Below are 13,661 nucleotides of genomic sequence, written 5' to 3' on the forward strand. Positions count from 1 at the left end.
ACAGTCAAAAACTCTTGCAAAGTTTTTCTATATTAGCATGCTCATAACATAACCTTCATCCATCGTTGTGTTTAAGTGTTTATGTATAGAAATGCTTTAATCTTGTTACAGTTTTTACACAGAATACTATTTGATGAAGAGGCTTTGCCTTAAACTAACTCAGAAGATGAAAACAAGAACCACAAAATGAAAACTTTCTTTGGATCTGAATTAAAATATATGACACCTTTCAGTAGATTACCGATTTCCACATAAATACTACCTTTAAACTCAGTAAAATACATAAGGGATTCATCACTCTTTCAGTGGAAATGGGTTACTATTCGTTCTTTAGCAATAAAGAGAAAAATACCCCTTCCTCATTCTTATAGACATACCATTTAATCAATATAGTTAGTCTTAAGTACTAATCTGGTTTGGACTTTGACCTTTGTGAAATTTTCCTCCCACATGCTTCTCACCACGTCAGGAACATGAGAAAACATATTGAAATAAACAACCAGTTACTGCTTTGGGCATTTGCTTCCCAATAATAAACTCAAGCCTTTTGATGACTTCTAATCTAAAAGATGAGTCATGCCTTCACACATTAAAATACATAAAAGTAAGCCTGTCTCATAAAAGAACAAATTTGAAGTCAATCAAGAGCATAAGACTTAAAATTCAAGACACTTGCATACATTTAACTAGCACTATAAAATTTTGATTTTAGGATAATAATCTACTCTTAAAATGTAGAATATAGCATTACGTTCACTGGCCAATTGTGCATCTGTGATAATAATATTATGTTGGCAAGAAAAAAGTAAGATCCTATTCTTCTTTTACCAACATTGTATTCCTGCCCAAGAATGCAAAGATTTCATGAAATTTTTTTATCTTAAAATCATAATGCAAGCATTACTTTGCTTATCCCAAATTTATAAACAGATTTTTGAAAATTAAATTATGTGCAAATACATATTTAATATTCTTTGTATTTGTGATGAACTGTGCATTACACTTGCTTGAAATATGCAGTGGTTTGGTTACAATGAAGTTTTTAAGAGATATAACATAAATACACCCTTAAACATTATAGTGATATTTTATTTGTATTGAAATGTGATTTTATTTGTATGTCAATAAAGTTGCCTTGAGGTCAGAGCAAGCCAGAGCAGAAGCCGAGCAGTAGTGGGGCACGCCCTTAATCCCAGCAATTGGGAGGCAGAGCTAGGCGGATCTCTGTGTGTTCAAGGACACAGCCAGCATAGCAGACACACGCCTTTAATTTCAATACCAACCATAGAAGACCTGGAGGTCTGTACAAACAGGCAGTGACGAGGAGGTCATGTGGCTGGGTTACAACCAATGAGGGAGGAGAACAGAAAGTCTTTAAATAGACAGGACGCACAGAAGTAGGTCTCTTGCGGAGAGGAGGAACCGCAGAAGCAGTGAAGGGTAAGGTTTTCTGCTTTGGCTCTGACCTCGTGGGTGGTTTTTAACTCTGCAACTGGCTCTGTGTTTCTTATTTAACAAGCAGGATACATCTACAATTGGCGCCCAACGTGGCAAGAATTCATTAAAAAACCGCTTGCCTTGGCAGTGGGTCCGGCTTCCCGCCTGGGCGGGCCTGCCTCCCTAGCTCCGGCTTAGCCCTGGTCTAACCCAGGCCTAGCTCAGCTTAGGACTCAGGCGCTGCAGCTGGAGTTACTTGCTTAAAAAGCCAGTGCTACAAACAACTCAGGCCTGCGGGAGCTACCGCTAATTGCAGGAGCTACACACAACTGCAGATAGGCTGCTTTTGGCTGAAACGCCAGCGCACGTGGTCGGTCGGAGCTTAAGGAAGCCAGAGCCCAGGCTCGACTCCGCTCAGACCGGAACATTGAAGCGGCTGGATTCAAGATTTTAGCCAGAACTTGGCTACGCTTTCTTGCTTTCTCTCTCTCTCTCTGGATTCCCACCTCGGACGCTAGGTAGCTGTTTGGAAATTCCCTCGGATTTCTACTGTTCTGCGCAGAATTGGTAAGTCATTTATATCAGATATTTTAAAGGAAACTATTTAAAAGAGATTTTTTTTCCACATTAAAAAAAAAAATGGGTTTTATGTGTACATTGGAAGAAAATTGGGCTTTGTTTGAAATTTTAGGCAGTATGGTAATGGAACAACTATATGAGAAGATTAATGTTGATCGAATTATGTACATTATTATTCTTCTTATCCTTATTTTACAATTTAAAAAGACAGTCAATTTAAGTGCCAGGATAAAAATTTTAGAAAAACTTGTTAAACCTGTTAAAATGAATTATAGAGAAATTCAGATTCAGACAGAAGAAATTAACAGTGAAGTTGTTTCAGGATTGGATTATAAGGTTACAGAAAGAAAGCCTGTTTTCACACAATCACCCTTAATTTATCCGGTAACCATACAACAGCAGCCTGGTCAAATGACTACACAAAATATTTGGACTCCAGTTGAAATGTTAGACTTACGAAGGTTTAAGGAGGCAATAGTATCTTATGGCATGCATTCTCCATATGTAAAACAAATGTTAAACTCCTGGTCGACTTATAATAGAATTATACCACAGGACTGGCGGGAGCTGGCACAGGCGGTTCTAGAACCTGGACAGCAGCTCCAGTGGCAAATGTGGTTCAAACAGGAAGCTAAAACCATAGCAAAACAATGTAGTGATAGAGGTATACAAATCTTCCAGGATCAGCTTGTTGGAGAAGGCCAATATGCTGCAGTACAAACACAATGTTTATATGATATGCAAACACTAATTCTATGTCGAATGGCAGCCATGAATGCATGGGACAGAGTTGAGGAACCAGGGAAGAAAACTGAGTCATTTACAAAGGTTATACAGGGCCCAAAAGAATCTTTCACAGATTTCTTACAAAGATTGACTTCAGCAGTAAAGAGAATGGTCCCAAATTCAGAAGCTAGCCAGATAATAATTGAATCTTTGGCTTTTGAGAATGCAAATGAAGCATGCAAGAGAATAATCAGGCCGTTAAAGGCGAGATCTGCACCCCTGGAAGATTGGATTAGAGACACGGTTAATGTTGAGGCTCATGATCATGATAATATGTGGGTAGGAGAAGCAATTTCAAGAGGTTTGAGGAATGTTAGATGTTTTGGATGTGGAAAGCAAGGACATTTGAAAAGGGACTGTAAACAGGGCACTTCTAGAAACAATGTTTCTTCAAGGAACAATGGCAACAGAATGCCCCTTCCTTCAGGAGTATGTAGAAGGTGTGGTAAGGGAAGACATTGGACCAATGAATGTAGATCAACAAGGGACAGACAAGGTAATACTTTGCCTCAGTCTTTGGGAAACTCCCAGAGGGGCCTCAGGCAGGCCCCTACAGTGAATCCAGTTCAGACTTTTCCTGCAATCGTAGAGGAGGCCCCTACTCAGAGCAGTTAAATGACCAAATGCCTATTGGAATAAACCAGGCTACTCAGAGTAATGGAACAACTGAGACAGAGAGAACAGAAAATTCAGGAGAGACCATAAAGAAAATTTTTTGGCAAACTTCTATAAATGAACAAAGACCACAATTAACAATAAAAATAAATGGTGTTTTGTTGTCTGGTCTGGTAGACACAGGTGCTGATGTTACCATAATTGCACCAGAATTTTGGCATCCATCTTGGCCTCTTCAGGAGGTAAATGTTCAACTGTTAGGAATTGGAACATTATCTCAAGTGAAACAGAGTGCAAGATGGCTCGAATGTATAGGCCCAGAAGGACAGAGAGGCAGATTAAAACCATATGTGGCTAACATAGCCATGAACCTGTGGGGTCGAGACCTGTTACAACAATGGAATACTCAGATTAACATCCCTCCAACCTCAGAAATAAATAATAAACTAGCACATGTTTCTGAGAGAAATATTAGAAGGTATTATTCTAATGAGTGGTCACCAGCCATCCATATTATACAAGAACAGGGCAGAAAAACTGATGATCTTCCAAAGGCACCAACAGCTCTACCTTTAAAATGGTTAACTGACAAGCCTGTTTGGGTTCATCAATGGCCTTTAACAACAGAGAAACTCCAGGCTTTAGAAGAGCTGGTAGAAGAACAGTTAAATGCTCAGCATATTGAAGAATCTACTAGCCCATGGAATTCTCCTGTATTTGTTATTAAAAAGAAATCTGGTAAATGGAGAATGGTAACAGACCTTAGAGCGATTAACAAAGTAATTCAGCCAATGGGCTCTCTACAATCTGGAATTCCTTTGCCTACTCTGTTACCTAAAGGATGGCCTCTCATAGTTATTGATTTAAAAGACTGTTTCTTTTCAATACCCCTACAAGAAAAAGACAGAGAAAGATTTGCTTTCACAGTGCCTACTTACAATAATTCTCAACCGGTTAGAAGATTTCAATGGAGAGTCCTCCCACAGGGAATGTTGAATAGTCCAACCCTGTGCCAATATTTTGTACAACAGCCCTTAGAAGTGATACGTAAAAAATTTCCTAAATCTATAATTTATCATTATATGGATGATATTTTACTAGCTGACTCAAGTGCAGATACTTTAGAAAGAATGTTTGAAGAAGTAAAGAAAATATTGCCTGGCTGGGGATTACAAATTGCTCCTGAAAAGATACAAAGAGGAGATTCTATTAATTATTTAGGATATAAAATAGAGCTACAAAAAATTAGACCTCAAAAGGTACAAATTAGGAGAGATCGCCTACAGACTCTTAATGACTTTCAAAGATTATTTGGGGACATTTCTCATCTACGAACTATTGTTGGGGTAAAAAATGATGAACTGAATAATTTGTTCAAAACCTTAGAAGGTGACAAGGACTTAAATAGTCCAAGAGAATTATCACCTGAAGCTGAGAAAGAATTGGCCTTGGTAGAAAAAAAAGTACATGAAGGACATGTAGATCGTATTGATCCAAAGCTGGATTGCATTTTGGTTATTTTACCTTCTAGGCATTCTCCTACAGGAATATTAATGCAGAGAGAAGATATTATATTAGAATGGATATTTTTACCAAATAAACCAAATAAAAAATTAAAAACTTATGTGGAAAAAATCTCTGACTTAATTTTGAAAGGAAAATTGAGACTTCGTCAATTAGCAGGAATAGACCCAGCAGAAATTGTTGTACCTTTAACTAAAGAGGACATTGAAAAATTATGGACAGAAAGTGAACCTTGGCAAAGAGCTTGCAGTAATTTTTTGGGAGAAATTAACAGCAAATATCCTAAAAGCAATAGAATTGATCTTATAAAGAGAGCTGATTGGATCTTGCCTCGAATTGTACGTGAAAAACCCATATCTGGAGTTCGGACATTTTATACAGATGCCAACAAGCAAGGAAAGGCAGGTTACAAATCAGAAAATTTAAGTAAAGTGGTTCAAAGTCCTTATAATTCAGTTCAAAAATCAGAATTGTATGCTATTCTGTTGGTATTAATGGATTTTTCAGAACCTCTCAATATAGTTACTGACTCTCAGTATGCTGAAAGAGTGGTATTACATATTGAGACTGCAGAATTTATCCCTGATGCTTCAGAATTAACTTCACTATTTATTCAATTACAAGATACAATCAGGGAAAGGAGTCATCCTTTATATATAACTCACATCCGATCCCATACTGGTCTGCCAGGCCCTCTAGCACAAGGTAATGATGAGATTGATAAATTATTGATAGGAAATGTGCTGGAGGCCTCAGAATTTCATAAGAAACATCATGTCAATAGTAAAGGTTTAAAAAAGGATTTTTCCATAACCTGGCAACAAGCCAAGGAAATTGTAAAGAAATGTCCTACTTGTTCCTTCTACAATCAGACACCATTACCAGCAGGATGTAACCCAAAGGGTACTCAGAGGAATGAAATCTGGCAGATGGATGTGTTTCACTTTGCAGAATTTGGAAAATTGAAATATGTACACCATACTATTGATACTTATTCAGGATTTCAATGGGCAACTGCTTTGAGTTCTGAAAAAGCTGATTCTGTAATCACTCATTTGCTAGAAGTTATGGCCATCATGGGTATACCTGCACAAATTAAAACTGACAATGCTCCAGCATATGTCTCTATTAAAATGAAACAGTTTTTTGCTTATTATAATATAAAGCATATTACAGGTATACCACATAATCCTACAGGCCAAGCAGTTATAGAAAGATCCAACAGAACTCTAAAGGACATGATAAATAAACAAAAAGGGGTAACAAAAACCCCCAGAAATAGACTGCACAATGCTCTACTAACTTTGAATTTTCTCAATGCTAATGAGAAAGGAACAACAGCTGCAGAGAGACATTGGTTAATAGAAAAAACAACAGAATTAAATCAGCCTATATACTTCAAGGATGTGCTGACCTCAGAATGGAAACCAGGGCATGTGTTACGTTGGGGACGAGGTTTTGCTTTTGTTTCTGCAGGAGAAGATAAGCTGTGGGTACCATCAAAACTGATAAAGGTTCGATTTGAACAAGAGAGACCTCTTAATTAGAAGAGGTGATAGTTCATCAACCAACATGACCATCCAGTTTAAACTCACTTATACCATTAATACATGCCTTTTCATTTCATCAGATGTAACTTGCCAAAAGGGGACCTCCCCAAAATTAGTCTTGGGGAAGGGTTTTGTTTTTGTCTTTTAGGAGAATGAAGGCTAAGGAATCTGAAGAACACTGGACAAATGAGACAACTGGAAAAAAAGGACAAATCATCTGTCCCAGGAAAAAGAGTAAAATGGCCTATTGGTATATCATCTACAAAATTTCATAAATCTTTCTAAATGTTTGTTTCTGCTCTTCTCTAAAAAATTAATACTCTTAGTCTTCTTGTAGTCCCAGTTCAATTAAAGCTCCAAGCTGATTTTGGAGTTGGAGAATGGCTCTCTCCTCCTTTAAACTCAAGCATGTTGTTAAAAAGAAAATGAAAACTCCCTGTATCATACCAGAAGAAAGAGCCATCTTCTGACATGGGACAGGAGAAAAACCAAATTAATTAAGGGACTATTCTATTACTAATCTCAATTCTTTGACTCTATTCTGATTCTTTAAACTTTTCTTAAAGTATGAATTTTATATCAGAATTCACAAGATATATATATATATTTTAAACTTTGTTGAGATAATAATGGTCATATGAGTACTAATTAATTTAGAGAAAAGGCTTCGATTAGCTGCCTATACATGTCTTTGTGTTCGAGTCTCTTCAGTTTTCTGCAGGAAATCACGGCCAGGCCTAACATCAAATGAAATCTCCAGGAAGAAGATGGGGCCCCACAACGACAATTCCACGTGGAAAATAATATCACTAAGCTGACAAACATCATCTACAGATCAGCTTTGGACTACAAAGTGCTTAGAGCAATTCTGAGATGGCTAGCTGAGATGATCCAGTTTCAAAGACTGCTTGAACAAGGACTTGAGATAAACCCTGAACTTTGGCATTATGGATAACAAAGAATATAGTTATCTTTCCTAGAATTTGTCAATTAACCCAAAATTTTTCTTTTCAGAATAAAGATAACTTCGCCCATACCCAGCAGGAAGCAATTTTAAGAATTCGACGCCCACATTCCCAAAGGGGTGGTGTGGGGTGGGTGGTTTTTTGGTCTTTTTATGGGTATTGGGTCTGGGATAGTTTTCATTGTTTAGGAGGGTTGGTTACAAGTTGTTGTTAAGGGTTAGGTAAAGGGCTAGGCAAAAGGTGCTTGTTAAAAAAAAAAAAAAAAAAAAAAAAAAAAAAAAAAAAAAAAAAAAAAAAAGACAATTACTAGTTTTAAATATTTTACATTCAATTGGATTGTTTTATATTGTATACAAATTATTATTATTGAGATTGAGATTGTTAGAATATACCATATACGTATTTCTAATCTTGTTCAAGATATTGTATTTATACCATTCATTTAACAATGTAATTGTAATTTGCTAATCCTTGAATGTTAGTATTACCAACTATTAGGATATATAGAAATGAAAATTAGTGGTTAGACATTACAATTGAACTTGTAGTCATATTAGGTGTGTTGTCAAGATCAAACAGATATATTTTAGATAGTCAGGTCATCTTCAAACCCTTCAGAGATCTACAGAATATGGCATTTAAAATGTTTTAATAACTTAAGAATTTTTCTTTTTTGCTATGACTATGAGACATGATGGCTCCTGGCAGTACCAATCTACTTCAGAGAAAATATAGGCATTGAAGAAACTGCATATGGAACTAACTTTCATTGTTGCAAAAGTCAGCCACTGGACAACAAAGTATCCTTGAATCAACTGCTGACAAACAGGACAGACAGGACATGAAACCAAGGACTACCAATTCTTGCCAAAACAAGTGTGGTTGTGGCTTTAACAAAAGGCATCTTCTGAAGCCAGGACAATATGGCACCATCCCTGAAGTGAATGACCTTTTCAATCTGTAAAAGGTACCATGTCCTTTTCTTTGAAGGCAGCTGAACAGGGAGTGGGCCAATGGCTTCTGATGTGCAATGGAACAGCAGATGAAACAGTTATTCTTGAGGAATAACTAAGCTCACCTCTCTCAATAGTAGAATGGCGTTTAATAGAGAGATGTGGAGAAGAACAGGATGCCAAGATGAAGCCACATATACACAGCCAAGAAAAATGGACAGCTGAATTGAAAAGACATCAATAATTTCCAGAATTTAAAATCCTGAATCATGACATGACACTAATGGAATTCAGGTGTTTCTGGTACATGGACTGCTCTCACCAAATGTGAGGTCAAACTGTTGACCTTGTATACATCTTAGTTCACAAAAGAGTCTGTCAGAAACGCTAAGCCTGTAGGCTGAAGATGATGCCCCAACACTGTGGAGAAACCTCAGGTGACTGTCCAGGTAGCTGGCTGTTTCTGTCAACTCACATTTTTTTTTTGAAGCTGCTTGCATGTACTTCTTGTTTTTATTTTTTATTAGGTAGTATTATTTCCTTCTTGGGTCTCTGAGGGAGTTGAAGATCAGTTAGTTATAGTTATAATTATCTTTGTTAAGGATTTCAGAAAAACTCACTAAGAGCTGTAAGTGTATAAATTTGAAAGACAGTTCCGTTAGCTATATAAGTTAGGATAAAAAGTGAATCAGGTACATTCTGGACTTACCAAAATAGGATAGATAATGGAATTATTTTCTCTGAATTTGTCAATTACAAATGGACTAGACATTGTTTAGGTATTTATTGTTTGTATATATGGTATATATAGTTATTGTACTTTTGTATATAGTTTTTCTTATATTAGTTATAACTTTTTCCTTTTTTTCTTTTTATTAAAATAGAAAAGGGGAAATATAGTGATATTTTATTTGTATTGAAATGTGATTTTATTTGTATGTCAATAAAGTTGCCTTGAGGTCAGAGCAAGCCAGAGCAGAAGCCGAGCAGTAGTGGGGCACGCCCTTAATCCCAGCAATTGGGAGGCAGAGCTAGGCGGATCTCTGTGTGTTCAAGGACACAGCCAGCATAGCAGACACACGCCTTTAATTTCAATACCAACCATAGAAGACCTGGAGGTCTGTACAAACAGGCAGTGACGAGGAGGTCATGTGGCTGGGTTACAACCAATGAGGGAGGAGAACAGAAAGTCTTTAAATAGACAGGACGCACAGAAGTAGGTCTCTTGCGGAGAGGAGGAACCGCAGAAGCAGTGAAGGGTAAGGTTTTCTGCTTTGGCTCTGACCTCGTGGGTGGTTTTTAACTCTGCAACTGGCTCTGTGTTTCTTATTTAACAAGCAGGATACATCTACAAAACATCTTTTAGATATCTACTCAGTATCGGAGTGAATGCTACTATTTTATTCAGTCACAAGTATGGGGAAAACATTTGTATAACCAATGTAAATAGCTTCCTGAGTGACACATCATAATCCTGGCTAAGATTTGCAATATCCATTCCTAGCTTTGCCAAAACTCATCTTATTGATTGTTCAAATCCATTGAATAGAGGCTAAAGATGTGTCACAGATTTCTACTCTAGATGAAACCTAAATAACTGCAATTAGTAATAGTTCATATCCTTACATTATATTCAAATCACTTGCCTATGCAATTCTGTGAGACTAATGGTCACCTTTCTAATGTATATATTAAGAATCAGTGAAATAATAAAATAATTAAAGTAATGAAGAATCTCATATTAAATTCTGATTATGAGGCAGTCAAATCATTGGACATGATACAAAAATACAGTATTCTCTCCAATCAGAGTTAATAAGGAGATGTGAAAGTTTATTGATTTTTGTAGTATTTCAGTGGGAGTTCTCACTAAGTAGGGTAATAAATGATATCACTTGCTTTGTAACATGTTCAACACATATCTAATCAAAATGGTTGTCTGTGTTCTGAGATTTCAGTGAGGCTGTAGATATATTTTAGGATACAAGGTGGTGCTGTTTCATTTCAGAATCAGCACTGCTGCAAAATATAAGTACTGCTAGAACACGGACATCATATCTTATAAAGAGAGTAAAAATACAGAGTTAATCCCATACCTCTACATGCCAGTTATGATTTTGTTCAACGGAAAAGTAGATAAGTTATATCTGTATACACTGCTCAGTGTAAATTCAAAGGCAATAAAAATATTCAATGAAGGATGAAATATTCATTCTTCATAGTTTGTAGGGCTCTGTGGCCAGCAGTATTGGCTGCAAAGGCCCTACTCTTAAAGGAACAAAAATATGTGCCTTTGAAAAATGAAGAGGGAAAGCAAAGAATTATTTCTACTTCTTTTGACTTTTTTTTTTTTTTTTTTTTTTTTTTTTACTGACAACATTTTACTGGCTTTGAAATGAAAATCTAGCTTTTCTTTTCACTGTATTCCCACTGACCCATGGTACTGTTGAGGGTCTATTGTGCCACTCTCCCTTCTTATCTATACAAAAACCCATTGCTATTGCTGTCAGAACATATATTCACCTGATGAAAACCAGGAGGTTGATTTTCATCTTACTTTACTTCGTGCTTATTGACTGGAGAATATGCATAAGAATTTGGGCTCTACTTTCTATAGCATTGTTTCTCTGTGTCATCAGCTAATTTTAATCACCTTTTTGTCTAGTTTTGAATTCAGTTTAAACAGATGCTAACATTTTCACAATAGTTTTTGAAGTGTGTGTGTATGTGTGTGTGTGTGTGTTAGCTGTCAAATATTGACAAGGTATTTAAAAAATAATATGTTTATTGGAAATTGGTAATGTAGAGAAGTTGAGTTCTTTTATGTAAGTGGATATACTTGGCTGATCTTTTATAATATTTATGTTTTATTACACTTCAATATATTTATCTTATACATTTGTCTAACATATTTTGCTGTTTTAAATTCATTTCAAAAATGAAAATTAGTGATAATCTACTCTTCTTCTTTGGATAGCACCTCACGTAGCTCAGATTAGAACTGAGGATGACCTGAAATTTCTGAACTTCCTCCTTCTACCTACCAAGTTCTGGGACTGCATGTGTGAACCTTTGTTTCCAGACTAACTTACATTTTATGAGTATGTTATAATTCTCACTTTAAATTTGTAGGATGAAAAATAAGTTTTTTATTCATAAATTAAGCATAAACACATTTATTGTGATAATTCTTTGTAGTTGACATCATTATGAGCAGAAGAAATACTAGTCTTGCTCATTGATGATAGTATATTATTCAATTCTACAGAATGTAGAAATATCATAAAAGTAATCTGTAAGTTGAGATTATGCCTGTAATATTTAAGTGAATGGAGGTAATGAATGCAAGGTAGTTCATGTAGTAACAAAAGTCAATTGTGAAAACATTTAACATATTCAGTGCATACAAATCTCCTGAAAGTGATCACATGTCCCTTGATATATCCTTTTCCCTGACATTTGATGGCTAGACAGTGAGCCACACATATTTGTAATCTTTCCTTTGTGAAATTCACATAATATCATAGAAGGTACTATTGTTTTGAGATAGAAAGTTTGCCTTTGAATTACATAAAATCCTGACATGAAAATAATACACAGTATATTGTCATTCTGTATGTAGTATGGGAAGAATAAACCTTCATTGTAGATCTATAAAATAGAGATTATATTTCTTTGTTCATGGTAAAATGCTTGAGTGAGATGATATATATGTGTATATATAATGCCTAACTAATAGTAAGTACTCAGAATTTGGTAATTATAGCTTCAGACAAATACATTTAGTCAATGTCCTTGAATGCCACTAAAATACAAGGAAAAAACTAAATAAGCTCTACCAACAAACACTAAATTCTATTTTAATTGAACAGAAAGGTAAAACAAACTAAATAGATCTCATGAACTTCAGGTAAATGTTTTTTCATCATGGGCTATGCTATATGATAAATAATTGAGATTGTGGAGCTCAGCTTGAGACATGCCATTTCCAGCTTTGTTTATAGATTTATTTATGTATCTATACATGTGTCTGTCTATCATCTATCTATCTATCTATCTATCTATCTATCTATCTATCTATTTATCTATCTATTTATCGGTATTTGTAGACAGAGTTTTTCTCTATGATAGCTCTGGCTGTCCTGGAACTCATTTGTAGAACATACTGGCCTCAAACTCATAGAGATCCACCTGTTTCTGCCTCCCAAATACTGAAATTAAAGGAGTGTGCCACCATACCTGACCTTTAGATTTATTTGTATTTTGTATGTGTGAGTGTTTACATTCCTGTGTGTAATTGTCCCAAATCGTTGCTTGGTACATGTGGCAGCCAGAAGAAGATTAGATTACTTGGAACTGGAATTGCTTATGTTTGTAGATGCTGGGCACAGAATGAGTGAGTGCCTTGAGTACAAAGTGAGCAAGTGTCTTTCTCACTGAGCCATCAAATACAAATCAATCTAGCTATGTAAAAAAAAAAAAAAAAAAGGGCTACAGAGCTAAACAGAGTTTTCTCAACAGAAGAATCTCAAATGGCCTGGAGACATTTAAGGAACTGTTCAACATCCATAGTCATAGGGAAATGCAAATCAAAATGACTCTGTTCTACCATCTTACACCTGTCAGAATGGCTAAGAGCAAAAACACTGATGACAGTTACATTGGTGAGGATATGGAGCAAGGGAAACACTCCTCCACCGTTGGTGAGAGTGCAAACCTGTATAGCCACTTTTAAAATCAGTATGGAGACTTCTCAAAAAATTGGGAATCAATCTACCTCAAGACCCAGCTATACCACTGTTGGGCATATACCCAAAAAATGCTCAAACAAGGACACTTTGTTCATAGCAGCATTGCTCATAAGAGCCAAAACCTGGAAACAACCTAGATGCTCCTCATCCAAAGAATGTATAAAGAAAATGTGGTACATATACACAATGGAGTACTATTCAGCAGCTTAAAAAAATATGAAATTTGCAGGCAAATGGGTGGAACTAGAAAATACCATCTGGAGTGAGGTAACCCAGACTCATAAAGACAAACATGGTATGTACTCACTCATAAGTGGATACTAAATATAAAGGAAAGGATAATCAGACTACAACCAACAACTCAGGAGAAGCTAGCTAACAAGGAGGACCTGAAGAGGGATGCATGGATTGCCCTGGGAAGGGGACATAGATGAGATCTCTTGAGTAAACTGGGGGGAAGGGGGACAAGAGAGGGTAGGGGATGGGGGATGAGATCATAAG

The sequence above is a fragment of the Onychomys torridus genome, chromosome 2, assembly GCF_903995425.1.
Source record: "Onychomys torridus chromosome 2, mOncTor1.1, whole genome shotgun sequence".
Classification (NCBI taxonomy): domain Eukaryota; kingdom Metazoa; phylum Chordata; class Mammalia; order Rodentia; family Cricetidae; genus Onychomys; species Onychomys torridus.